Source organism: Bos javanicus, chromosome 5 (genome assembly GCF_032452875.1).
Source record: "Bos javanicus breed banteng chromosome 5, ARS-OSU_banteng_1.0, whole genome shotgun sequence".
In the NCBI taxonomy this organism is placed as follows: Eukaryota; Metazoa; Chordata; class Mammalia; order Artiodactyla; family Bovidae; genus Bos; species Bos javanicus.
Window position 1 is genome coordinate 110,460,310 of NC_083872.1, and position 27,124 is coordinate 110,487,433.

At 50.2% G+C, this 27,124-nt stretch overlaps 1 protein-coding gene across 2 annotated transcripts in view; it reads right to left on the reverse strand.

Annotated features, from left to right (window-relative positions):
- TMEM184B (transmembrane protein 184B) overlaps window positions 1-14,815 on the reverse strand; it is a 50,220-nt gene extending 35,405 nt beyond the window's left edge. For both annotated transcript variants that reach the window (XM_061418521.1, XM_061418520.1), the window contains exon 1: window positions 14,725-14,815. The gene's annotated coding sequence lies outside the window, so the exon portion shown is untranslated. The remainder of the gene's footprint in view (window positions 1-14,724) is intronic.
- Between the last annotated feature and the right edge of the window lie 12,309 nt (window positions 14,816-27,124).

Sequence of the window (27,124 nt, forward strand, 5' to 3'; positions counted from 1 at the left end):
AGTGACCACTTTCACTCATGAGCCATCCTCAGCATCACAGCCTCCGTGAGGGCCGGCTCACTCCCTCCCAGCTGTCTCCATGAGGTTTGTTCCGACAATGTTCCCGTCTCCCCACACCTGAGTCATCTATCTCTCAGCCTGGCATAGCACCAGATACACAGCAGGGATCTGGAAGAGAAGGATCAATCAGATGACTGATAAACGCCAGGCATTAAGCCACATAATGCAGGCCGCCGGCTTTCTGTCACTTGGTCCCTTCCTCACCATTCAGAGTTCTGCTGAAGGACCTCGATGTTTGGCTGGAGGAAAGGATAGGCCAGGGCAAAGGATGGAGGCTGAGTTACACTGTCTCACACACGTCTTCCAATGTGGAGAGGCCACGCCACTGAGAGCAAAGGGATTTGTCCCAAGTGCTCCATCAGAACTTAGTCCACCTGGTGTAAGCAACAGGAAGGTGAGAACCTGCCAAGATAGGGATGTTTGAACCAACTGGCACAAGATAGCAAAATGTTCTGGCTGCTTCCAAAAGAAGGAAGCTCCCAATAAAACAGGGCTAAAGGTCTCCTGGTGCAGAGACACTGGTTGAGGAACCTCTGGAAGGTGGTTTACTCTTTCTTGTCTTCTTCCCAGTCAGCCTGCAAGCTTGTGGAAGTCAGAGGCCATGTCTCATGTACAGCTCTGATCTCTAGCACCTACCTCAGAGCCTGGATGTGGTCAGTACTCAACAGGCTTTGGCTGGATAAAGGCGGGGGAAAACAAATGAATGTTCGGGCTCTGCAACTCCTTCCAACTCTAACATTCTATGACACCACCCACCAGCCCTGTACCAACCCCAGGGAACAACACCTTCTCCTGTGCCACCTGCCCCCGGATCTTTACCACCTCCCCCTCCTCCCTGCCTTTGTAGCTGCTTGTACATGGCATGTCCTCCCTGGCCTTTCCCATTATCTACCACAAGTGGCATTAAATCTGTTCCCTTAACATCCTGGGAGTCGGGCTCCATGAGGGCAGGGACTAAGTACCATGATGAAATGTGCTTGCTGAATGACTGCTGTGGGGACATGGTGACAAGGACACTCAGCGGGATGCACCCAGAGCAGGACACCTTGTCAGGTGAGGGGCACTGCGTCCTGCCTGACAGGTGGCCTGTGGACTCTACAGTGGACAAAGCACTCCTGACAGCCGTGTGGAGTGGGTTTGATTGGAGTCACAGCATCTTGGCAGGGTAACAGGGTCTTCTGGAAGGGCCTCGGGGAGCAGCAAGCCGCAAGATTGGGCAGAGCTCACCTGGCAGGTGCAGAAAGCCCGGGACTGGGGGGACAAGGTCAGGCAAACCCAGCACACAAGCGAGGAGTGCTGGTTTATGAATGTCCTCCACGCCTCCTATCAGCCCCCAGAAGGGCACCTGAGGTCACAGGATCAGCATACAGGGAGATGGGAGGGTCTCAAGTCAAATTCAACCAGGCCCTGGCAGGTTTGATGAACCACGCCACAGCTTAGCAAACAACCCGGAGTGACGCAGACGCTCACGGCTGCTAATAGAGCCCCACCCCGTCCTTCTCTGGGAAAGATATCTTCTGGCTGACTCCCGTTCTGAAGACACCCACCTTTTCCAGAAAAGCTACAGAGCTATGTATAGTCCCCAGACTCAGCCACCTGCCTTGGAACTTAGGTATTTTACCGTCTCACCCAGATTTTATTCTATCATCTCACTCCATGCTTGGGCGCTATCTCGCCGTTTTGTGTCCCCTGCAGATTTCCTGTGTGGACAGCTGAACAATGGCATCCCAAAGATATTCACCTGAACTTGTGAACATTTTACCTTAAATGGCCATAGGAACCTTGCAGGTGTGATTAAGGTTCTTGAGATGAAGAGATTATCCCAGATTATCTGAGTAGGCCAGACAGAATCACAAGGGTCCTTACAAGAGGGGAAAATAAAGGCTTTGAAGCTGGAGGAAGGGCCCTGAGCCAAAGAATGCAAGTGGCCTCTAGAAGCTGGAAAAGGCAAGGAAATAGATTCTCCCCCCTCGAGGCTTCAGAAGGAATGGGGCCCTGCCAACGCCTTGACTTCAGAGCCGTGAAATACATTTCAGACTTCTGACTGCAAAACCCAAAGATAACAAATTCATCTTTTAAGTCACTAAGTTGCTGGCAGTTTGTGACAGCTGCAGTGGAAAATTAATACACCTAGTTTACAGATGAGGAAAACAGGGGTCTGGAGGGCTAAGGCCATCTGCCCACAGAATCCTGGTAAAAGGCTCCTCACGCTGCCCGCGCCGTCCTGTCAGGCCCTGGATTTCCAAGGGCTGTTAAAGAGCCGTGAGCTCTGGAGTCAGACAGCAGGACTTGACTTCCAGCCCCATCACCTCCTCACTCTGTGTCTGTGGGCAAGTTACACAACCTCTCCTTGCTGCAGCTTCCTCAGTGCTAAGATGGGGCTGCAGCCACACTTAGGTTCGAGAGAACTGTAGGGAATAAACAAGTTACTACACAGCACCGAGGACAGGGTCAGGAGGGCATGGCATTATCTGTGACAATTTGCTCCTGTTTCACAGGCATTCCCTCCTTTGGCCAGGGTGGGAAGGCACCCACCCAACAGTCTCTGAGACCTGGGCCAGTCCTGTCTCCAGTGGTCGGCTCTGTTTTAAACCTTCCAAGGTCATATTTTCATTCATATAGGTTCCGATCCAAACCCTTTTGAGCTGCAGCCACGAAGTGCTTGCTCGGACGGTTGCTACACACCCATGAGCCAAGCTGGGCTCCAACACGCTCACCAGCACGTCTCTGGAATATTAACACAGCCTGGGAGGGATTTCAGCTCTTTAAGATCCATGGAGAAACTTTCACCTTCGCAGAGCTCACTAGGCAGCACTTGATCTGAGCACGGTTAATCTGAACTGGCCACTGCTCCCACTTCGGCCACCGGGGGGATGACGGGCCCTCCGGTCTCCGGGGGCTATCTGCTCTGGGAACTTCTGGGTGGCTGCCTTTTGGGGGAGGCTGACCCACATCAGAGCAGGTCAGCAGCCCTCAGCCTGGCCTTTCTCCAGAGGGGATTAGAGGGAAAGAGCAGCCAGGGGCTGGGCGGTTCTGCCTGGTTAGCCTCTGGAAAGAGTATCACATGCCCTCCCGAGGGGGCAGGGTCCTGTCTCTCGGTCCCACTCCCCTGGGATCAACACAGACAAGCCAAGGCCACGCCAGTGGCTCGGCATCTGTTCCTCTTCTCCTGGGGCCAAGTTCCCATGAATCTCTCAACAGGAAAGAAAAACCATCCAATCGTGTATCTATCCTTCACTTGGTGGTAGGGACAGGGGGTAGGTGCAAAAATGAAAGAGAACAAAGTAATCCAAAATCCTTCAGCAAGAGCTTACTTAATTCAGCCTTGTAATTAAGTTTTGTTTTGTTTTGTTTTTTTCCAATACATACCAGGCCAAATTTTGACCCTTACAGTTTTCTCCCAAACTGAGAACAGATGGGCCAGTGCTCAGCCTCTCTAACTAGACTGTGTCCCTCTAATGAAACCACCTTTTCAGCCAGCTAAACCCAATCCAGCCCTAAGCAAATGGGTTCCCTCGGGATGAGAAACCCTGAACCTCAATAGTCCCGCTGGCCCGGAAGAACAGACTGTGGAAGCTGAGACCCCTGAACCTGCCCCGACCCCTGGGACTCCTCTGGCAAGAAGTCCAGCTTCAGCCCTGGGTACCCAGTGAGAAATCCCAGCCTGAAGGTCATTCATGAAAACATGTACGTACTGAGTGGGCTGAGCCAGCATTCCACCCTGGGTGCACACCCCACAGGAATCCACGTGTGTCCCACAGATAAGAACAAGACATTTCATAGCAGCCCTGTTTAAAACACCCAAAACCTGGACACAAACCAAATGCCCAACCTCAGAGTGAATAAACAGTGGTCCATGAACAGTGATGAGGGGCTCCAGCCCTCAGGCGTGGAAAATCCACGTATAACTTACAGTCAGCCCTTTGCATCCACATCTGTAGATTCAACCAACCATGGATCAGGCAGCACTGTGAGCACATTTATTGAAAAAGAGTCCATGGGTAAGTGGACCCACATAGTTCAAAGCCATGTTCAAGGACCAACTGTATATTGAAACAGCATGGACTTCCATGCCGCAGTGAGCAAGGACTGCTCAACACAACCTGGGTGACTCTTCTAAAGACATGACTCCATTTTCAAGAAGGCCAGATCCAGTCAATAGTGGTGAGGTATGAGCAGTGGTTCCCTCAGAGGTTTTGACCCGGAGGAGGCCCCAGGGAGCCCCAGGGAGAGGTTGGGAATGTTCTGCAGCTTGAGCTGGACAGTGGTTTACACGGGTATTTACAGATGTAAAAATCATCGCACTGTACACCCACCTGTGTACTTTACTATAGCAGGTTAATGAACATATACCTTCAAGCACCTTCTGTGTGCTAAGTCCAAAGGGCATCTCAAGCAAGGCTCTAGCCCTTAAGAGCTCACAGTCCACTAGGGAAGAAGATATTAATACACTCAAATAACAACGCAAGGTTGCCCGTGACCAGTGGGGCAGGTGATGCGAGTTGGCCAAGGGATTGCTGGCATCACTGCTGAGTCAGGGAAAGGGGTAGAAAAAACTGATCCAATGCAGGAGTTTTGGAGGCAGCCAGACCTGTGTCCGATCCTGCTTCTCACCGTGTGACCTGGACCCGACGTTTGCTCTGCTTCTTCAGCCTACGGGGGAACCACAGTGGAAAGCACAGCATTTCCTGGGTCCTTGCGAGGATCAGGGAAAGAATGCACCCAGAGCACTGGGCCGTGAGATTTGTTATTCCTGCCGCGAGGCTGCGCCCGCCCTGTGCCAGGCACCACGGTTCACAGATGTGAAACAGGCCCTGCCCTGCCTCGGCTCCTGATCCCACCACGAAGAGGGCAGCCACCACTCACCCCCTCTATCAAAAGTGCAAACATCTAACAAAACAGGGGCTGTGAAGTGCACTTGGCCCTAAAGGAACCTGCAGCCCAGTGGGGAATCACACCTAGGACGAAGTGTAAAAGGCTTAAGTGCCAGCGGAGAGGAAGAGATAAAGAAACGGGAGGTCAGAGGGCAGAGGGAGGTGGAAACTGAGCTGGGCCTTCAGAGGTAGATAGGATTTGGGCACGTGGAGACTGCCTGGGAGGGAGAGGCAGGCAGGCAGAGGGAATGGCGTGAGCAACAGCACGGAGGTGGGCAGGCGAGGAGGCACCTGGAGGAAAGGGTGCCCAGTCAAGTGTGGCTCAGCCAGGGGCCCAGTAAGCAGGGCCTGGGGCAGGAACTTCATTCATGTGTCAGAGGGGGAACCCCTGAAGATTTCAGGGGTCAGAAAACAAACAGAGCAGGGATTTAAATACCAAGCTAGACAACAGCGGTACTTCAGAGGGACCAGAGGGAGGGGGCTCCATTTCTCCAGGGCTGGGGCTAGGGGCCAGACTTCCCAAGAAACACCCAAACTTCCACGTCTGGTCCACTTCGTGAGACCCAAGCTTGCATTCTTGATTAACTGATGGTCAGGGGGTCCCTTGGACAGCAAGGAGAACAAACCAGTCAATTCTAAGGAAATCAACTCTGAATATTCACTGGGAAGGGGATACTGAAGCTGAGTTCCAATACTTTAGCCACCTGTTGTGAAGAGCCGACTCATTGGAAAAGATCCCGATGCTGGGAAAAATTGAGGGCAGGAGGAAAAGCGGGGGATAGAGGATGAGACGGTTGGATGGCATCACTGACTCAATGGACATGAGTCTGAACCAATTCCGGGAGATAGTGAAGGACAGGGAAGCCTGGTGTGCTGCAGTCTATGGGGTCGCAAAGAGTTGGACATGACTATAACAACTACAACAGGGGCCTGAGTGAGGACGCTGCTCCTTGACAGGGTAGCCCTGGCCTTCCTGCATTGGCAAGAGGTGAGGATACATTTCCTGTGCTTCTTGTTTATTTAATTGTATTCATTTTAAGTTTTTGAAAAAGTTACATAGTCACATGAATCGGCACTCAAAAGGTATGAGGGGTCTCCAGTGAACAGCTCCCGGGCACCACCTCGACCCCAGAGGCACCCCAGTCACCGACTTTGTGTGAACCCCTAGAGACCCTGAGCACATACAGAAGCAAATGCACTTTCCACTTCCCTTCACTTTCACACAGACGGAGGCACAGCAGACACACACGCCTTGCACCTGCCTCGTTCACAGACATCCATTTGGTGACTGCTCTGTATCTGTGGATGGCAAGCAGTCTCCATCTAACTTTTTACGGCTGCACAGTGGTCCATGGTGTGGATGGACCATAATTTGTTCCTGGCCCTCTGCGGATGGACTTTCAGGTTGCTTCCAACCTTGTTCTATTAAAAAAGAGGCAGCTGTGACTAAATGCACAGTCACTTTGTACACGTGGAATTTCATCTGTAGGGTAAATTCCTAGAAGTGCAACTGCCGGGTGAGAGCCTCAAGCATCTGTAATTTTAAAAACATTGCTGGAGACGCAGGATACATTTTAATTGCTCATCCAAGAAAGAAGCCGAATTATTGAGGAAAATACTGACAACAGGTAGCCCCACGGACATCCAGATGAAGAGACAGTAAAGCCCCATTTTCAGCAGACAGAGAGCGCTGGGTCAGGAGATGGCTCTAGACCTGGAGCGGCCCTGGTTCGCTAGTGCCCTGGTCCACGAACTCGCATTTCCTCACCTGTGAGTGAAGGGCCAGACCTGCTCACCCCCTCGGCCCTTCCTGGCACAGACAGGCTCTGGTTCCAGGGCCAGTGGGAGTGCGGATGAAGACGCAGTCACCACGACACCCAGCTTTAATTGGTCTCTCTGGGCAAAGGTGCCAGGGGAGGGGCGGGCAGACCACGAAGAAGGCCTGGTGGGGAGGGGTGGGAGTGCGGAGCCCAGGAAGGCGGGGTGCTTTCAGTCTGGCCATCCTGATCCAGTGACATGCACCTGCATGAGCTGGAGGGACACCGCAGCCCTGCATGACACATTCAGGCTCCATTCCATTCACTGCTGCGTCCATCAGACCTGTTACGTAACAGCCACGGCCACCCAACCCTCGCTCATCAAGCGGCGGCCGGCAGAGGACGGAGGCGGGCCTCTGGATGCCTCACGTCCTCCCTGTGAGATAGGACAGCTGGGTAAACGCAGCGGGCAGGGTGGTGCTTCCTCCCACCCCAACAAATTCTGCTCAACGACCCAGAACTGCAAATGGAAGAAGTGATCTTCTGCCCCAGTCGAGTGGGAGATACCTCTTGGCAAACCAAAGGCAGCATTCGAGGGGCAGAAGGCTCGCCAGCCTTCCCCGTTCCCAGCCTGTGCCCTGCTCCAGCAGACTGGATGGCCAGGGCCTCCTGCAAGTCAAATCATACTCAGATGCACTGAGGTTACGGCTGTTAACCTTCTGTCACCACTGCCCCGTGCATCAACCTTTCTTTGTGAAGCAAATACGTACCGCCTTGTCAAGTCCAGACTTTCATACATACTGTTTGTTTAAAACCCACCGACCAGCTCATGGGGAGACACACTTCTCTTCCTGGAAGCGATGCCCTGACACCTACTGTTCCAGACGAGCTCACTCCCTCCGCTCCTCCACTCACCGGCCTGGGCCTGTGCTCTGGGTGGCCCCCCTACCTGCAAAGCCATCTTCGGCTCCTCCACCTGCCCACTGCCACTGTCCATCAGAGCCCCAGCTCAGCTGCCCTCTTCCTGGGGAGTCTCAGCTCCTCAGCTCACCGGCAGGCAGAGCACAGGGCTGCTTCCTGGGGCCCCCACAGCTTCAACCAGATTCTCTATTAACACGCTTTCCAAGTCTGAGAAGCAATTCTACCTGCCAGGCTTCCCAGTGGGACTGCAGGCTCTCTGGGGGCCATGGCTGTGCTGGAGGGGCCACTCAGAGCAGCGAGGGCACAGGATTTGAAACTGAAAACCTGGGTGCTTCCTTTCACAGTTTCTTAGGCAAATTCACCCTTCTGAGCCTCAGTCTATCTGTCTACAAAATGGGCGCAAAATTTCCAAGATGCCAGGGCCTTTGGGAGGATTAAATGAAATGTTATTTGTGAAAAGTCATTCACAAACTGCAAAGCCTTACACCAATCCCAGTGAGGATTAGGAATATTAGTACTAATTAATATAAGAACATTGATTAATGTTCATTTCTTCACACACATCCCTTTACCAACACCTATCATTGTGTCTGCAGGCACCCGAAATGACTGCTCGTGGAATCTCAGGTTCTCTGTTCATTCTAGATGAAAATAACATACACAGCTGCTACAGACATAGAGACCAAGGGCTCTGCCAGCAGCTACAGCCGCCGCCGCCATGGGGTTAGTTATTTTCGCCTGGAGCTTTCCTGTAAGTGATGACCCAGAGGGCTTTGGTGAACAGCCCTGCCCAGCAGGATGGAGGTACCCAGCCACCTGCCAGAAGAACAGGGCCTCCCTGGGTGCAGGCTGTCCACAGGGGCTGCAGTAGGAGAAAAATAAAGGTACCAACCTCCACACACATTTCACTCCCAATGCGGAGGCTGTCAGATCTGAAAATCCCTTTCAGGGTGACAGACGCGGTAACTTCTAGAGGTCTCACGCCACCCCCTGCCTTGAGGTGAGGGTGGGGGACAGCCATCCTGGGACCACCCTTGGCCAGAAGTTACAGGGCCCACAGATCATGGCTCCCCAACCAGGAGACTGAAGTCTTCCGGAAGATCGCCAAAAACACTTCAGGTTGGAAAAGAAAATGCACACACACACACACCCCTTCTCCATCCATCTTCACGTGACGATGAAGACAGCTTCTCCCTCCAAAACAGAAACCAGGCCCCTCCTCTGGGGGGTGGGAGGAGGTTCATGGTTTTCTAACCTAGGACCTCTTCTGGGCCCTGTGGCAGCCAGCAGGTGACGAGCAGCCCCACTGGAGGGCAAGTGACTGCACCAAGGTCAGCACCAGGCTCTCTGACTCTGGGCAGGGTTCCGCCTGTTCCTCACACCGTAGGGCCATCCAGCAAACAGGGTGGGGATCCCGTCTTTCCCACAGAAAGCTTGACACAAAGGACTAGGAGGCACTGCTTCAGCCCCTCTCCGATCCTTTCACATTGATGGCTACCTTTTTCATGGCATGGGTAAAGGCCTGTGCCCCGCCGTGATACGAACAATGAGATAACGCAGGATTATGCCACTTTTCCACAGTGACTATTTCTTGGTTATTGGAAATCCGGGGTGATTTTCATTCTTACCCTTCACTCTCTTCTGTGCTCCAAATTTACTATAACCAACAAGTACTATTTTCAAGAGCAGAGATGCCTATTGTTTTCCACAGGCTGAAACATCGCAAGCTTTCCGTGAAATGCTCATTTCGTCCTGTGTAACTTTATAAAAACACAGTAAAGCTGGAAGTGACGCAGGTTAGGCACAAAGGCTTTCTGGGTGGGATCTTCCCTCTCTGGTTTCCGCCCCAGAAGAGAAGGAAAAGGAGGTGACTGTGGGGCTTCCTGCCTCCCAGCCCAGGCCCGAGACCTCCAGGCCATCAGACAGAGCCTGCCCTTGGGCAGACCCAAGGCTGTCTAATGTACCTGTCGATTTCTGATATAAGCTCAGTACTAATAAACAATGCTGCTCTGACCTGTCACTTCTCAAGAACAATTCTAGCTTTATCCTGAGTGGCAATGATATTAAGCTATCCAAGTGTTGGCTTGTTTGGTCAAAAACTATTTCAGCACCTACTCTGTGCAAGGAATCATGCCAGACACTGAGCCACCATTAACCCCAAACTGGAAAAACGACCAATGAGACAGAGGCAGGCCCATGCCACCCTTCTAAGTTCTGCCCTGGCATAGGGTTTCAGATACACCAAAACAGCAGCAAACAGGAATGTGAACAAGTGCTGCCTAATTCCAGTGCCGCCCCTCCCAGGACTTGGGCAAAGTGGGGGCCAAGCCTGAGCCCCTGATGACAACCCAGCAGCTTAACTGCACTGAATTAAGGTACCTGAACTGCAGGCCACCTGGCAGAGGGAGACAAGACAGGGAGGGAACACGAGATAACCTGAAACTTGGGGACCATCCAAATCTTCTCTCCTGGGCCCTTTACACTGTACTTCTTCCCCTTCCTGTCCTCTTGGAGCCAAGAAGATCACATTCAATTAACATTAACCGAGGGCCTACTATGTGCTGAGGGCCTACTATGTGCTGAGCCCTGATGCCAAATAGTTTTGCAGACAAAGAACTCAGACCTTTGCTCTGCATATGCTGTTCCCTCTGCCTGGAACCTACTTCCATTTACACCAGGTAACAGCTTATATGTTACCTGGTCAGAGAAGTGCCTGCCCAGGCAGGAATGCCCCAACGTTCCCTCAGAGTACCCATGACACCTGGAGCGGTTCTCTCCCCAGATGGATACTCGGCTCCCTGCACTGACACACAGGTGTGCAACACCTCTTTCCTGAATAAGCAAAACAGCTTGGAAGGTAATAATAAAAGCCACTGTTTACTGAGCACGTACTATGGGCCGAGTGCTGTGGGAACTTCACACAGACATTAGAACACCATCGGCATGTGACGGCTGCACTCTTACTCCTGCCCTTTCACAGATGAAGGAAATTGCATCATCTCCCCCTATTTTTAAAGAATGGGAATCAAAACCCGGTCAGCAACTTGTCCAAGGCCATGCAGCTAATGAGAATGAAGACTGAACCTCAGCTCTCAATTCGCTCTCCAGAAGGCTTGGCTGACCTCCCTCTCTCCCCGGGACCCCAAGGGGCACTTCTTGGTCCTGTGTTCCCAGTGACCATTTCTGTCCCATTTCTGAATCCTCAGCCTCCTCTCCCAAGGCACTCCACTCAAAAGTCATCTCTGACTCCTCTCCCCATGACCTACACCCATGGGTTCCCATGCCGATGTGGACCCCCTCTGCTGTACTTCACCGGACATCCTGTGCAAAGACCCTTAGTCTTTCAGCCCTGCAGGGTGGGACAGGCTGGGGCACTCAGCTGGCTACTCAACACCCAACAAAGCAGGCGGCTAGGGCGGGCATGCCCTCCGTGAACCCACAAGCGGGATCAGGCAGATAAGCCCAGCTCTCTATGCCCACTTCCCGCTATGTCCCTAGCCCCACCCCTGCCTGTATTTGTAGCACTCGTGAGCGTGGGGGCCTGGAGGATGCAAGATGGGGAAGGGGGCTGCCCGCTTAGTCCAGATCCTCAGGGTGAGAAGTCAGGGAGGACCTGCCAGGCCCAGAAGAGCCGGGAAGAACCGAAGTTCCAGCTCAGAGAGCCACCCCCACCACCAGCCACAGCGGCCAGGCCAGAACCACCATGACAGCAGTGGGCTCCAGAGGCCCGTCCTGCATCACTCAGGGCTGTCAAGACCAGAAGCTGCTGGAAGAACAGAAGGGAAAGGCTACAGGGACCAAAAGGATGCCACTGACCTGAGGGAAAGCAAAAGGAAGAAAAGCCCATTGTCCTTGGAGTTACCTGCAGGAAGGAAGCAAGGGGAGAGGCACCAACATACTGCCCTGGAATACGCAGTTGAGTATGTCGTTTCCTTTTTGAAACCTTCAGGACTCCCTGCTGGCCACCCTGGGGTCAAGTCTGAACTCCTTAGCAGGGCCTTCAAAGGTTTTCAGGCCCCAGGCCCTTGCAGCCATGTCTGGGAGGCGAGGTATTTCAGGCCTTTGCACCTCTGCCCGGGGGCTCCCTCTGCCTGCAAGGCCCTCTCTCTCTCCTTGGGCAGAGCATCCCTATCCTTCCAGGCCTGGCACACCCCACGGTTAGTGGGGAAGAGCGTGGGCTCCAGGGTAAGCTCCCCAACCAGTACAGCTTTACCCTCCTAGGCTGCCTCCTCTGAAAAACGTGGAGAAAACTGTCCTCACCTAACTGGGTGATGGGGGATGAAAGGCAGTAATTCACGAAAGCGCTTTAAACTGTGCCTGGCACACAGTAAGTGCTTAATAAACGAGCTGTTGTTCCTATTGTCCTCTGGCTCCGCTAGGGCCCTCTGTCCTCACCACAAGCAGAGCACTGTCTGTCATGTATCTGTTACCCGGTGGACAGCCTCAGCCAACCACTGCGTCGCAAGAGACACAACCTACGACTCAGCACAGTGCTGGGCACACAGTAGGTCTTCAGCAAGTGCTCACCACCTATGAGGGTTCAACGGCAGACCCCCCCCACCCCAGAGCTTTTCCAGGGCCCAGCTGCTTCCACAGCTCACACACCAAATCCCCAGTCTCCAGGCCCAGCAGAGTGAGGAGGGCATTCACAGTTACTTGGTTTCAAAACAATGAAGGGCTGTCCTCTGCCTTCCCAGGCTGCTTCCACTCCAGGGAATTCACAGGGAGAAATGAGCACAGCAGGGACTGGAAATAGCACGGAGCCCCTCTCAGGGAAGAGAGCACGGCCGGCCCGCCAGGAACCAGGAGCAAAACCTCAAAGGCAGAGGAGAAAACAGCCTCCAGACAGAAGCCCGAGCTCCGCAGAACTCGGCCAACCCGAGCGAACTAGGACAAGATCACTTGCACCCATTCTGCCTTGAAGCTCTTCTTCCCACCCTCTTGGCGACCTTTAGATGGGGTTCCTGGTATAACCCACTACTACCACGTGGGAGCAACTGACAACACATCCCCCTTAGGCTGCACAAAAGAACCAGGTCGCCTGAGGTTCCTGGAGGGAGCTAACCGTGCCTTCCCCACGCACACTAGCTATCAGGGCCTCGTGTCTGGATTGAGGTCACTATCTACGTCCATCTCCCAGCAGACCAGAAGCCCTCAGAGGCCAGGCACCAGGTCCCATTCATCTTTAAACCCCTGTGCCCCTAGCATAGTGCCTGGCACATAGTAGATGCTCAGTAAGCTGTGTGTGCTCAGTTGCTAAGTCCTGTCCGACTCTTTGTGACCCTATGGACTATAGCCCGCCAGGCTCCTCCATCTATGGGATTTTCCCAGGCAAGAATACTGGAGTGGGTTGCCATTTCATACTCCAGGGGATCTTCCCGACCCAGAAATCAAACCCACATCTCCTGTATTAGCAGGTGGATTCTTTACCCCTGAGCCACCTAGGAAGTCCAGCTAGGTAAGTTACAAGGCAGCAAAACCTGGCAGCAAGAGAGTGGTGCTGGTTCATGGACCACTCCATCCGGGCCTCCCACATACATGGACAAGGAGTCACGTGCTCCCTCTGGGTCTCGCTTTCCACATTTGTAAAGAGGGATAACAAACAGTTCTGTATTCTCACAGCCTCAGAGAGAACTAACTGGGGAAACACACATGGAAAGCACCATAGCATCACGGGAATGCTAGTTACCCTTCCATTTCAGCTCAGCTCTCTCTGCACCTTCCCACCTCATGTTGGAGCCCTTTCTGCTGGCCATGTGCCCCCTCCCCCAGCACTGAACCTACTCTGCAGTGCCCCTATTGTTTTGTATCTTTCACATCATTGTGACTACTTGGTTTTAAGTTGGATTCCCCCTCCAACCCAAGAGGTCCTGAATCCCAGAGGCACCATGAGTTCCATGTTCAAAGCCTGATAAAATGGGCATGCAGGCCTGACTGCAGGGCCCCTCCCACCCACAGTCCAAGCTCTGATACACACACACACACACACACACACACACACACACACACACACACACACACGGCACCCTCCAGCACACCGAAAAGGAAAGGAGATAGGAAGGGACGCTGCACAGGTAACCTGTGAAGGAGTCACACCTCTGAGACCTTGTGCCTCCTCGGCAGGTGTGCGAGCTTGTTTGCCTGGCTGCCTCCGCGGCACAAGGGCCTCCAGGGCACTGATTGCTGCTTCTTTCCTTACATAAAGCACCAAGCAGTCAGATAAATAATATATGGCCTTTGCCTCACTCGCAGGTATCAGCTGTGCAAACACCTGCTTAGTCCCACAGTGCCCTGGGTGTGTGTGTGTGTGTGTAATGCCTGGCCTTACACAACTCCAGAGGGCATATATGAGTTGGGAACTGATACTCATGCCCACCTCTCAACCCTATCCTCTAGCCTTGGCCTGGAGTCCATCAGCACTAGACCCCAGCAGCTAGTCCAGGGAGGACACCGAGGGCAGGCATACACACACCCTAAACCAGTCTCGGGGGTCCTTTCCCAAGAAAACATCCTTGGAGCCCCAGGTCCCTGCCGGTGACCCTCCAGACTGCAGACCTGTATGCAAGCCGTGTACACCTTCATGCACGCATTCCCGGGAGGCCTTGCCAGGCCAGCCACCATCCCAGATTACAGCTCGCCCCTCGCGCCACCCCCCCCCAACCCCGGCACAGGAGCTCCCCCACTCACTCGGTCGTGCCAGGCGCCAGCACACCCACCAGGCGCACACAATCCCACTTGCAAAGGGCCTGTCCAGCCCGCCTCCCCTCTTCCCCGAGCCACCCCCACGGGCAGGTCCGATTACACTCCAGGCGCGGGCCCCGCCACGTTGGCGAGGAGGGGGCCAGGGCACACCCACGGGCGGCCCCGCGACCTCGCAGGGCGGGGAGAAGGCGCAGGGCTAGGCCGGCGGGGGCGCAGACGCCCCCTCCCTCCGCTGCCAAGACAGCTGCCTCCGTCCCCTTTCCCGCCTGAGGACCTGCGGCCACGGCGACCCGCGGGGACGACCCCCCGAACGGGCCCCTCCAGATCGGAGCAGCCCCTCCGCTCCCGAGAGCCCTCGTCTACCTCCCCCCGCCTCGGGGCCTCCAGCGCAGGGCAGGTGGGCAGGGTACCTCAGGAGCCCATGGCGGCGGCGTGTGCGGGCGACGCGCGGCAGCCGGACTGGGAGAGCGAGGCAGGCAGACAGCACCGCGGCCCCGAAGTCTCGCCGCTGGCCGGCGCGTCCCGGGCCCAGCCGAGTGCCGCCGCGGCGCGCCTGCGCACTGAGCGCGCCGCCGGGGAGGGCGGGGCGGCGAACGCGAGGCTGAGCTCACTCGCCCGGCCTTAAAGGGACCGCGGCCCCAAACCCCCTAGTGGTGGGAGCGATTTCGGCTCTCCAGCCTCTAGCAAACCAGTCGAGTCGCCTCCCCCACCTTCCTCCGACCCCCCCCAACCCCACCCTCCACTGAGCTTCTTGGGGTGCAGGGACAGAGTCGTGGGCTCCAAGCTCTGTCCTGGCACTCTCAGGCTGTATGGAACTTCACTTCTTTTAACCCTAATTCCCTCCATTTGGGCCTGTTTGAAAATGAAACAGTAACGGCTTTTTAATCGTGTGAAGGATGTAGGTGTTTGTGGAATGAATGTCTACTGAAGTGCTGTGTGCAATAATCGAAATGAAATTGCAAAAGAAAGGAAGAGGTTTTTCTTCCCACTCCACTTAGCAGCGCTTGCGTCTTGCCCCACCTCGCTCTAGGTAGCGTAACTAGCAAATTCTTCAGATATCATTCAAACCGCTCACCTCATTTCTATGTGCCAGGTCCACACCAAACAGCAGTTTAACTGAAAAACAGAAAATCCAATCAAGTTTTGGCTTTGGTGTGTTCAAGATCCCCACATTTACTTCTATCCTCAGCCCAGACTCCTCCCCTGAACTGTGTACTCCACATCTCATCCTTGAGGTCCAGTAGGAGCTCAAAGTCAACACACCCACAACAGAACCATCTCCTCTCAAATTGCAGAGACTGCACTCTCATAGCCTACCCACAACAGCAGTTAGTAGCTCCCCCCTTCCGACACCAGCCCAGAGCTCCTGGAGTTACCCTTGGATCCTTCTTCTCAACTGCTTACCCACTAGACCAGGAAATTACGTTGGGTGCGTGCTAAGTTGCTTCAGTCGTGTCAACTATTTGTGACCCCGTGGACTGTAGCCCACCAGGTTCCTCTGTACGTGAGAATCTCCAGGTAAGAATACTGGAATGGGTTGCCATGCCCTCCTCCAGAGGATCTTCCCCACTCAGGGATTGAACCTGGGACTCTTACTCTCTTACATCTCCTGCACTGGCAGGCAAGTTCTTTACCACTGGCACCACCTAGACTCTGACCTCTTCCAGTCCATCTCCACTGCTACCAACCACTTTGCTTATTTTCTGTCTATAATTATTGCAATATTCTTGTTAGGGAATGAATGTTTGTATCCCCTCAGATTCACATGCTGAAATCCTAACCCCCAAATGTGATGGTGTTAGGAGTTGGGGATGGAAGGTGATTAGCTCATCTGGGTGGAGCAGAGCAACTTTTGGAGCAAACTTAAATAGGATTTTAAAAAGAGACCCCAGAGAACTCTGTAGCCTGCTTTCTGCCTCCTAAGAATACAGAAAGAAGTTGGCACTCTATAACCCAAAAAAGGGCCCTCAGCAGAACCTATCATGCTGGCAGGCAGCCTGATCTTGAATTTCCAGCCTCCAGAACTATGAGAAGTAAGTGTCTCTCGTTGATAAGGCACTCAGTTTACAGTAATCTGTTATAGCAGCCCAAGCTGACCAGTTGAATGGTACTATGAAGACCTACAAGACCTTCTAGAACTAACATTCAAAAAAGATGTCCTTTTCATTATAGGGGACTGGGATGCAAAAGTAGGAAGTCAAGAGATGCCTGGAGTAACAGGCAAATTTGGCCTTGGAGTACAGAATGAAGCAGGGCAAAGGCTAACAGAGTTTTGCCAAGAGAATGCACTGGTCATAGCAAACACCCTCTTCCAACAACACAAGAGAAGACTCTACACATGGACATCACCAGATGGTAAACACTGAAAACAGATTGATTATATTCTTTGCAGCCAAAGATGGAGAAGCTCTCTACAGTCAGCAAAAATAAGACCAGGAGCTGACTGTGGCTCAGGTCATGAACTCCTTATTACCAAATTCAGACTTAAATTGAAGAAAGTAGGGAAAACCACTAGACCATTCAGGTATGACCTAAATCAAATCCCTTACAATATTCAATGGAAGTGAGAAATAGACTTAAGGGATTAGATCTGATAGAGTGCCTAAAGAACTATGAACATGACTATGGTTTGTGACAGTGTACAGGAGGCAGTGATCAAGACCATCCCCAAGAAAAAGAAATGCAAAAAGGCAAAACAGTTGTCTGAGGAGGCCTTACAAATAGCTGAGAAAAGAAGAGAAGCTAAAGGCAAAGGAAAAAAGGAAAGATATGCCCATTTGTATGCAGAGCCAAAGCCTTTGACTGTGTGGATCACAGCAAGCTGTGGAAAATTCTTAAAGAGATTGGAATACCAGACCACCTGACCTGCCTCCTGAGAAATCTGTTTGCAGGTCAAGAAGCAACAGTTAGAACTGGACTTGGAACAACAGACTGGTTCCAAATCGGGAAAGGAGTACGTCAAGGCTGCGTATTGTCACCCTGCTTATTTAACTTATATGCATAGTACATCATGTGAAATGCTGGGCTGGATGAAGCACAAGCTGGAATCAAGATTGCTGGGAGAAATATCAATAACCTTAGATACGCAGATGACACCATCCTTAATGGCAGAAATCGAAGAAGAAGTAAAGAGCCAAAGAGCCTCTTGATGGAAGTGAAAGAGGTAAAAATGTTGGCTTAAAACTCAACATTCAGAATACTAAGATCATGACATCCAGTCCAATCACTTCATGGAAAATAGGTGGGGAAACAATGGAAACAGTGACAGACTGTATTTTGGGGGGCTCCAAAATCACTGCAGATGGTGACTGCAGCCATGAAATTAAAAGACGCTTGTTCCTTGGAAGAAAAGCTATGATCAACCTAGACAGCATATTAAAAAGCAGAGACATTACTTTGCCAACAAACGTCCATCTAGTCAAAGCTATGGTTTCTCCAGTAGTCTTTACCAGTCGACCCACAAGGGAAGTGCATGGATGTGAGAGTTGGACCATAAAGAAAGCTGAGCACCGAAGAATTGATGCTTTTGAACTGTGGTGTTGAGAAGACTCTTGAGAGTCCCTTGGACTGCAAGGAAATCAAACCAATCCATCCTAAAGAAAATCAGTCCTGAATACTCATTGGAAGGACTGATGCTGAAGCTGAAACTCCAATACTTTGGCCACCTAATGTGGAGAACTGACTGATTGGAAAAGACCCTGATGCTGGGAAAGATTGAAGGCAGGAGGAGAAGGGAACGACAGAGGATGAGATGGTTGGATGGCATCACCCACTCGATGGACAGGAGTTTGACCAAGCTCAGAGAGTTGGTAATGGACAGGGAAGCCTGGTGTGCTGTAGTCCATGGGGTCACAAAGAGTCAGACACGACTGAGCAGCTGAACTGAACCGAAGCTGGCCAGGGTGAACGCGATATTTTCCTAACCTGTTTCTGTTTTTCCAGGCTTTCCTGGTGACCCAGTCTACTTCAGTGCAGGAGCCAGAAGGATTCTTATATTTATTATTTAAGGGTTCGTTGTTTTTTTTTTTTTTTTGATGTGGACCATTTTAAAGTCTTTATTGAATTTGTTACAATATTGTTTCTGCTGTATGGCCACAAGGCATGTGGGAGACTAGCTCCCCAACCAGGGATCAAGCCTACATCCCTGCATTGGAAGGCGAAGTCCTAACCCCTGGACCACCAGGGAAGTCCCCAGAGGGATTCTTTTAAAATCTAACTCAAAACATAGCACTTGTTTGCTTAAAGCCTTCGCCTGGCTGGCCAATTCACTCTGAGTAAAACCCAAAGACCTTAACAGATCCCTGCTGAATCTTGCCTTGCTTTGTCTAACATTCTACCCACCTAGTCACATCCAACCTCATCTCCTCTGTTTCTTTCCGTCTATGCTGACCCCTTGCTGTTTCTAGAACAAATGAAGCCTTGGCCTCAAATCCTTTGCCCTGGCTGTTCCCCACTGCTGGGAGTGCTGTTCCCTCAGATACCTATTGCTGTTCCCCAGTGGCTCAACAGTAAAGAATCCGCCTGCAATGCAGAAGATGTGCCAGGTTCGATTCCTGGGTCAGAAAGACGCCCTGGAGAAGGAAATGGCAACCCACTCCGGTGTTCTTGCCTGGAGAATCCCATGGACAGAGGAGCCTGGCAGGCTATATAGTCCAAGGGGTTGCAAAAGAGTCGTACACGACTTAGTGAGTGAACACACACACAGATACCTGAATGCCCCCTCCTTCACTTCCTTCTAGGGTTTACTGACACATTCCCCACTCAGGAAGCCTGCCTTGACCACCCTAGTAAAATTGCCAAACTCCTTACCTGCAAGTCCTGATTCCCCCTTTCCATGCTCTAGTTTTCCCCACATCACTTAATGTCTATCATAACACAGTTCGCCTGTTTTACTGCTTGTCTTCAACCTGTAAAACATAAATTCTAGAAGAACAAAGATTTTGTCCTTGTTGTTGCCTGATATAATTCCAGTACTTAGTACTAGGGCTGGTATGGACAACATGCTTAAAGAATATGTGTAGCATGAACAGAGATCATCTAGAGAAAGTCTTCTAGGCAAATTCCTTCCCAGCCCCCAGGTAGGAAGTTGCTCAGGGCTTTCCCAGCACACAAACAACATTTATCATCAGTTGCATCATCTTCACTTGTTCACGACTTCCTGATTCTCTCTCCCTGCACATGACCCCTCCAGGGCAAAGTCCTTGTCTCGGTTATCACCATATCTTACGCTTAGCATCAGATCAGATCAGATCAGATCTGTCGCTCAGTCATGTCGGACTCTTTGCAACCCCATGAATCGCAGCACGCCAGGCCTCCCTGTCCATCACCAACTCCCTGAGTTCACTCAGACTCACGTCCATCGAGTCCGTGATGCCATCCAGCCATCTCATCCTCTGTCGTCCCCTTCTCCTCCTGCCCCCAATCCCTCCCAGCATCAGAGTCTTTTCCAATGGGTCAACTCTTCGCATGAGGTGGCCAAAGTACTGGAGTTTCAGCTTTAGCATCATTCCTTCCAAAGAAATCCCAGGGCTGATCTCCTTCAGAATGGACTGGTTGGATCTCCTTGCAGTCCAAGGGACTCTCAAGAGTCTTCTCCAACACCACAGTTCAAAAGCATCAATTCTTCGGCGCTCAGCCTTCTTCACAGTCCAACTCTCACATCCATACATGACCACAGGAAAAACCATAGCCTTGACTAGACGAACCTTTGTTGGCAAAGTAATGTCTCTGCTTTTGAATGTGCTATCTAGGTTGGTCATAACTTTCCTTCCAAGGAGTAAGCATCTTTTAATTTCATGGCTGCAGTCACCATCTGCAGTGATTTTGGAGCCCAGAAAAATAAAGTCTGACACTGTTTCCACTGTTTCCCCATCTATTTCCCATGAAGTGGTGGGACCGGATGCCGTGATCTTTGTTTTCTGAATGTTGAGCTTTAAGCCAACTTTTTCACTCTCCACTTTCACTTTCATCAAGAGGCTTTTGAGTTCCTCTTCACTTTCTGCCATAAGGGTGGTGTCATCTGCATATCTGAGGTTATTGATATTTCTCCCGGCAATCTTGATTCCAGCTCGTGTTTCTTCCAGTCCAGCGTTTCTCATGATGTGCTCTGCATATAAGTTAAATAAACAGGGTGACAATATACAGCCTTGACGAACTCCTTTTCCTATTTGGAACCAGTCTGTTGTTCCATGTCCAGTTCTAACTGTTGCTTCCTGACCTGCATACAAATTTCTCAAGAGGCAGATCAGGTGGTCTGGTATTCCCATCTCTTTCAGAATTTTCCACAGTTTATTGTGATCCACACAGTCAAAGGCTTTGGCATAGTCAATAAAGCAGAAGTAGATGTTTTTCTGGAACTCTCTTGCTTTTTCCATGATCCAGCGGATGTTGGCAATTTGATCTCTGGTTCCTCTGCCTTTTCTAAAACCAGCTTGAACATCAGGCCATTGACCTAGGACTGGCCAATTGGAGCACTGCAGTTCCTGGCTCCAGTGACTGGCTCAGAGATGGGAAAGTGACCCAAGATGGGCCAATCAGAGGCAATTATGGAACAGAATTTTTGGAATTCTTGGGAAAGGTATTATGGTTTTTCCAGTAGTCATGTATGGACATGAGAGTTGGACCATAAAGAAGGCTGAGGGCTGAAAGAGATGCTGTGGTGCTGAAAGAAGACCCTTGAGAGTCCCTGGGACAGCAAGGAGAACAAACCAGTCAATCCTAAAGGAAATCAACCCTGAATATTCATCGGAAGGACTGATGCTGAAGCTGAAACTTCAATACTTTGGCCACCTGATGGGAAGAGCCGACTCATTAGAAAATACTCTGATGTTGGGCAAGATTGAGGGCAGGAGAAGAAGGGGACAACAGGGGATGAGATGATTGGATGGCATTACTGACTCAATGGACATGAGTTTGAGCAAGCTCTGGAAGACAGTAAAGGACAGGGAAGCCTGGCATGCTGCAGTCCATGGGGTCACAAAGAGTCAGAAATGACTGAGCGACTGACCAGCCACAAAAGGAAAGGTAGTCTATTTGTTGTAGAGGGAAAAGACCACCTGGGAACAAGCCCCTCACACACACCACCCCCCCAAAAGAATGAGAGAAATAATGAGCTAATGAAGGTGTATGAAGCCTCACATCCATCTGTGCCTCACACGTTCTAATTAAGTGAGCACTTAAATTCTCTTTCTTTTTTTTTTTTTTAATTAGTTTGAACTGGCTTTTAATCCGCTGCAACCAAATGGATCCAGTTCGGGTACTAAGTTAGTTGGGCCTTCAGCAGCCCCATGCCATAGACTGTACCATTCTTGTCAGCCGTGTGCAAAATTCCGTGTCAACACTTTTGTATGATGGGGAAACTGAGCCTCAGAAAGGCAAAGCCACCTGCCTAAGACCAACTGCTAGGAAGTAAGTGGAGCTGGCCCTGTGCTCTGCCTGCCACACCACACTGCCTCTCCAGGGCACTTGGCCAGAGCTCCCACAGCATCCTTGGGGGCAAGCAGGAGATGCAGAGACTGCAGGTAAGTGTATCTGAAGTGCTCTGGGCTCTAGGCCACTTGTCAGCTAGCACTGTTGAGGCCCTGGCTCTTTCCTCTGTACTCTCCAGCAGATGCTAGGAGTGGATTTGGGATCAGAGATAATCCAACTTGGTCCCCATTACCCACGAGAGGCCCTTAGTCTGGGGGTTGAGTGGGGAGGGGAGCCAGATGCATTCAGCTAAAATGATGCAAACAGAAGGGAACGACAAATCATTTCTTTAAACAACCTGTTTTCTTTGAAAACATTGCATGCTTTTTGCAAACACATTTTGGAAAATGCAAACAAAAATTAAACAAGTAAAGGAGAGAGAAGGAGGAGGGGAAAGAAGATAATTAATATTCATAATCCTTTTACTTAGGAGAACCCACTATTAACATTTTGTTATATTTCCTTCCAATCTTTCTTCTAAGACTTATTATTATTATTTTTTTTAACTACAGGGTTCAGATCAGGCTGCCATGCAAATTTATTACTTTTTATTACAAATTTATTACCTTTTCCGACGAGTAGTCTTATTAATCATTGTCCCCTTGTTATTTGTAATGCATAGAGGCTGTTCTGATATCTACACGATATATATCATTGTGTGTGCCTGCGTGCTAAGTTGCTTCAGCTGTCTCTGACTCCTTGTGACCCCATGGAATGTAGCCTACCAGGTCCCTCTGCCCTCCTGCTCATGGGATTCTCCAGGCAAGAATACTGGAGTAGGTTGCCATGTCTTTCTCCAGGGGATCTTCCCGACCCAGGGATCAAACTCCAGCCTTTTACATCTCCTACATTGGCAGGCGGGTTGTTTACCACTAGGGCCATGGATCTACCATAATTACTTAACTATTCTGTGATGAGTTTCAAATCATTTGTGATTTTTTTTCTTATTGGGGAGAAGCTAATTAAAATGGAATGGGGAAGGGAGGGTGGGGGAGGTGGGGATCTAGAAAGAACCAAAAGATGACATCTGAATTGGCCTTTGAAGGAAGAGTAGCTTGTTGCTGGAGGTGGAAAAAGACTCCTCCTGTAGCCAGTGAGCAGGGGTAAAGGTGTCTGGTTGGGCTGGGGAACTGTTACTATTGTCCAGAACTAAGGGTTCCTGCTGGAGAAGTAAATGGCAACCCACTCCAGTATTGTTGCCTGGAGAATTCCATGGACAGAGGAGCCTGGCGGGCTATAGTCCATGGGGTCACAAAGAGTCAGACATGCTGAGCGACTAACACACACCAGGGGGACCTGAACTAGGACAGTGGCCCTGGGCATGAAAGGGCGAGGGGACTGATGTGAGTGACATCTTTGAGCCAGGGTGAATGAAAATTTGCAAGGAGTGAGGAGGTGACAGAGCAGGGAAACATTTATCTTCTAAATTAGACAGCCTGGGGAGAGGATGAGGAAAGACAAGGAGAAAACAATGAGGGCTCCCAGTGCCACCTGCTGCCAACCTGCCATGTCAGTCAGGCCAGGTGACTTTCTGTGTGTGAGCCCCTTTCTGAACAACCCAAACCTAAAAATACCCACCACCTGCCTCTGCTCCTGCCAGCCTGGGGCCTCTGTAAATTGAAACTCAAAGATTGCCCTTGGTGAACAGGGACTAAGAACTTGAATAAGGGTGTGGTTTGGTCTGATGCCAGATGTGTCTGTTTTCTAGGTTTCTATGCTAAATGTATAGCATAGAAACATAGCCTACGCTAGTAAAGTAATGCTCAAAATTCTCCAAGCCAGGCTTCAGCAATATGTGAACCGTGAACTTCCTGATGTTCAAGCTGGTTTTAGAAAAGGCAGAGGAACCAGAGATCAAATTGCCAACATCCGCTGGATCATGGAAAAAGCAAGAGAGTTCCAGAAAAACATCTACTTCTGCTTTATTGACTATGCCAAAGCCTTTGACTGTGTGGATCACAATAAACTGTGGAAAATTCTGAAAGAGATGGGAATACCAGACCACCTGATCTGCCTCTTGAGAAATTTGTATGCAGGTCAGGAAGCAACAGTTAGAACTGGACATGGAACAACAGACTGGTTCCAAATAGGAAAAGGAGTTCGTCAAGGCTGTATATTGTCACCCTGTTTATTTAACTTATATGCAGAGCACATCATGAGAAACGCTGGACTGGAAGAAACACGAGCTGGAATCAAGATTGCCGGGAGAAATATCAATAACCTCAGATATGCAGATGACACCACCCTTATGGCAGAAAGTGAAGAGGAACTCAAAAGCCTCTTGATGAAAGTGAAAGTGGAGAGTGAAAAAGTTGGCTTAAAGCTCAACATTCAGAAAACAAAGATCACGGCATCCGGTCCCACCACTTCATGGGAAATAGATGGGGAAACAGTGGAAACAGTGTCAGACTTTATTTTTCTGGGCTCCAAAATCACTGCAGATGGTGACTGCAGCCATGAAATTAAAAGATGCTTACTCCTTGGAAGGAAAGTTATGACCAACCTAGATAGCACATTCAAAAGCAGAGACATTACTTTGCCAACAAAGGTTCGTCTAGTCAAGGCTATGGTTTTTCCTGTGGTCATGTATGGATGTGAGAGTTGGACTGTGAAGAAGGCTGAGCGCCGAAGAATTGATGCTTTTGAACTGTGGTGTTGGAGAAGACTCTTGAGAGTCCCTTGGACTGCAAGGAGATCCAACCAGTCCATTCTGAAGGAGATCAGCCCTGGGATTTCTTTGGAAGGAATGATGCTAAAGCTGAAACTCCAGTACTTTGGCCACCTCATGCGAAGAGTTGACCCATTGGAAAAGACTCTGATGCTGGGAGGGATTGGGGGCAGGAGGAGAAGGGGACGACAGAGGATGAGATGGCTGGATGGCATCACGGACTCGATGGACGTGAGTCTGAGTGAACTCAGGGAGTTGGTGATGGACAGGGAGGCCTGGCGTGCTGCGATTCATGGGGTCGCAAAGAATTGGACACGACTGAGCAAATGATATGATCTGATCTGATCTGAGGTCAATGGTCGTTTGGTGATGTCCAAGTGTAAAGTCATCTCTTGTGTTGTTGAAAAAGGGTGTTTGCTATGACCAGTGCATTCTCTTGGCAGAATTCTGCTAGCCTTTGCCCTGCTTCATTTTCTACTTCAAAGCCAAATTTGCATGTTACTCGTACTTTTGCATTCCAGTCCCCTATGATGAACAGGACATCATTTTTTGGTGTTAGTTCTAGGAGGTCTTCTAGGTCTTCATGGAACTTATCAACTTTAGCTTCTTCAACATAAGTGGTTGGGTCATAGACTTGGATTACTGTGATATTGAATGGTTTGCCTTGGAAACAAATCGAGATCATTCTGTCATTTTTAAGGTTGCACCCAAGTACTGCATTTTGGACTCTTTCACTGATTAAGCAACAGTTTAAACCCTGTTTGGAACAACTGACTGATTCAGAATTGAGAAAGGAGTACAACAAGGCTGTTTGTTGTCACCCTGTTTATTTAGCTTATATGCAGAGTACATCATATGAAATGCCAGGCTGGATGAGTTACAAGCTGGAATCAAGATTGCCAGGTGAGATATTGACAACCTCAGATATGCAGATAATATCATTCTAATGGCAGAAAGCTAGGAGGAACTAAAGAGCCTCTTGTTAAGGGTGAAGGAAGAGAGTGTAAAAGCTGGCTTAAAACTCAATATTAAAAAACTAAGATCATGGCATCCGGTCCCATCACTTCATGGCATATAGAAAGGGAAAAGGAGGAAGCAGGGACAGATTTACTCTTTTTAGGCTCTAAAATCACTGCAGATGGTGACTGCAGCCATGAAATTCGAAGACGATTGCTTCTTGGCAGGAAAACTATGACAAACCTAGACGGTGTGTTAAAAAGCAAAGACATCACTTTGCTAACAAAAGTCCATATAGTTAAGGCTTTGGTCCTTCCAGTAGTCATGTACAGATGTGAGAGTTGGACCATAAAGAAGGCTGAGTGCCAAAGAATTGATGCTTTCAAACTGTGATGCTGGAGAAGACTCTTGAGAGTCCTTTGAAAAGCAAGATCAAGCCAGTCATTCTTAAAGGAAATCAACCCTGAATATTCACTGGAAGCACTGATGCTGAAGCTGAAGCTCCAGCACTTTGGCCACCTGATGTGAATAGCTGACTCATTGGAAAATACTCTGATGCTAAGAAAGATTGAGGGCAAGAGGAGAAGGGAGCAACGGAGGATGAGATGGTTGAATGGCATCATCGACTCAATGGACATGAGTTTGACAAACTCTGGGACAGAATGAAGGACAGGGAAGCCTGGTGTGTTGCAGTCCATGGGATTGCAAAAGAGTCAGACATGATTTGGCAACTGAGCAACAACAACCATACCTTCATTTCAAGGCTGATGTGAAGATGAAATAACACACGGAAGGCTGTTAGCACTGGGCCTGACATGCTGTAAGGACTCAGGAAGTAATGTATTTATTTACTCATCTATTTTTAGGCCATGCCAAGCTTGTGGCTCAGCTGGTAAAGAATCTGCCTGCAATGCGGGAGACCTGGGTTCAATCCCTGAGTTGGGAAGATCCCCTGGAGAAGGAAAAGGCTCCCCACTCCTGTATTCTGGCCTGGAGAATTCCATGGACTATATAGTCCATGGAGTCGAAAAGAGTCAGACACAAATGAGCTCACTTTTCACTTAAGCCAACAAGTGAGATCTTAGTTCCCTGACCAGGGATTGAACAGGCCTAGCCCCTGCATTGGCCACGAGGAGTCTTAATCTCTGGACTGCCAGAGAAGTCCTCAAGAAAGTGCTGTGTTTTGTGTTTTTTTTAAGTCACATTTGACTCTTTTCAACCCCATGGACTATTTATATAGTCCATGGAATTCTCTAGGCCAGAATACTGGAGTGGATAGTCTTTCCCTTCTCCAGGGGATCTTCCCAACCAGGATTCGAACCCGGGTGTCCTGCATTGCAGGCGGATTCTTTACCAGCTGAGCCACAAGGGAAGCCAGAAAGTGCTATTTTTAATATCTATAAATGTAACTAGCAAGAAGGCCTTTCCTGAAATTCTTGTTTGCAACTGAAAACATAAACAGGCCCAACTGGGTCATTTCTGATGACCCTGCTTCAAACTCTGGCATCAGTGATTCTGTCCACAGCAACCACTTTGTGTCTGGCGTCAGGGCCTTGTTACTGTTCCCATCACCTGGACCACACTTCTTCTCACACCCTTTTCTTTCGCTAGGTAATTTCTGCCCCTCCCTCAGGTCCCTGATAAAACGTCAGTTCCCCTGGATATGTCATTAAGTAGAGAAAAGAAAATACCGTACAGAACAGTACTAAATATATCAT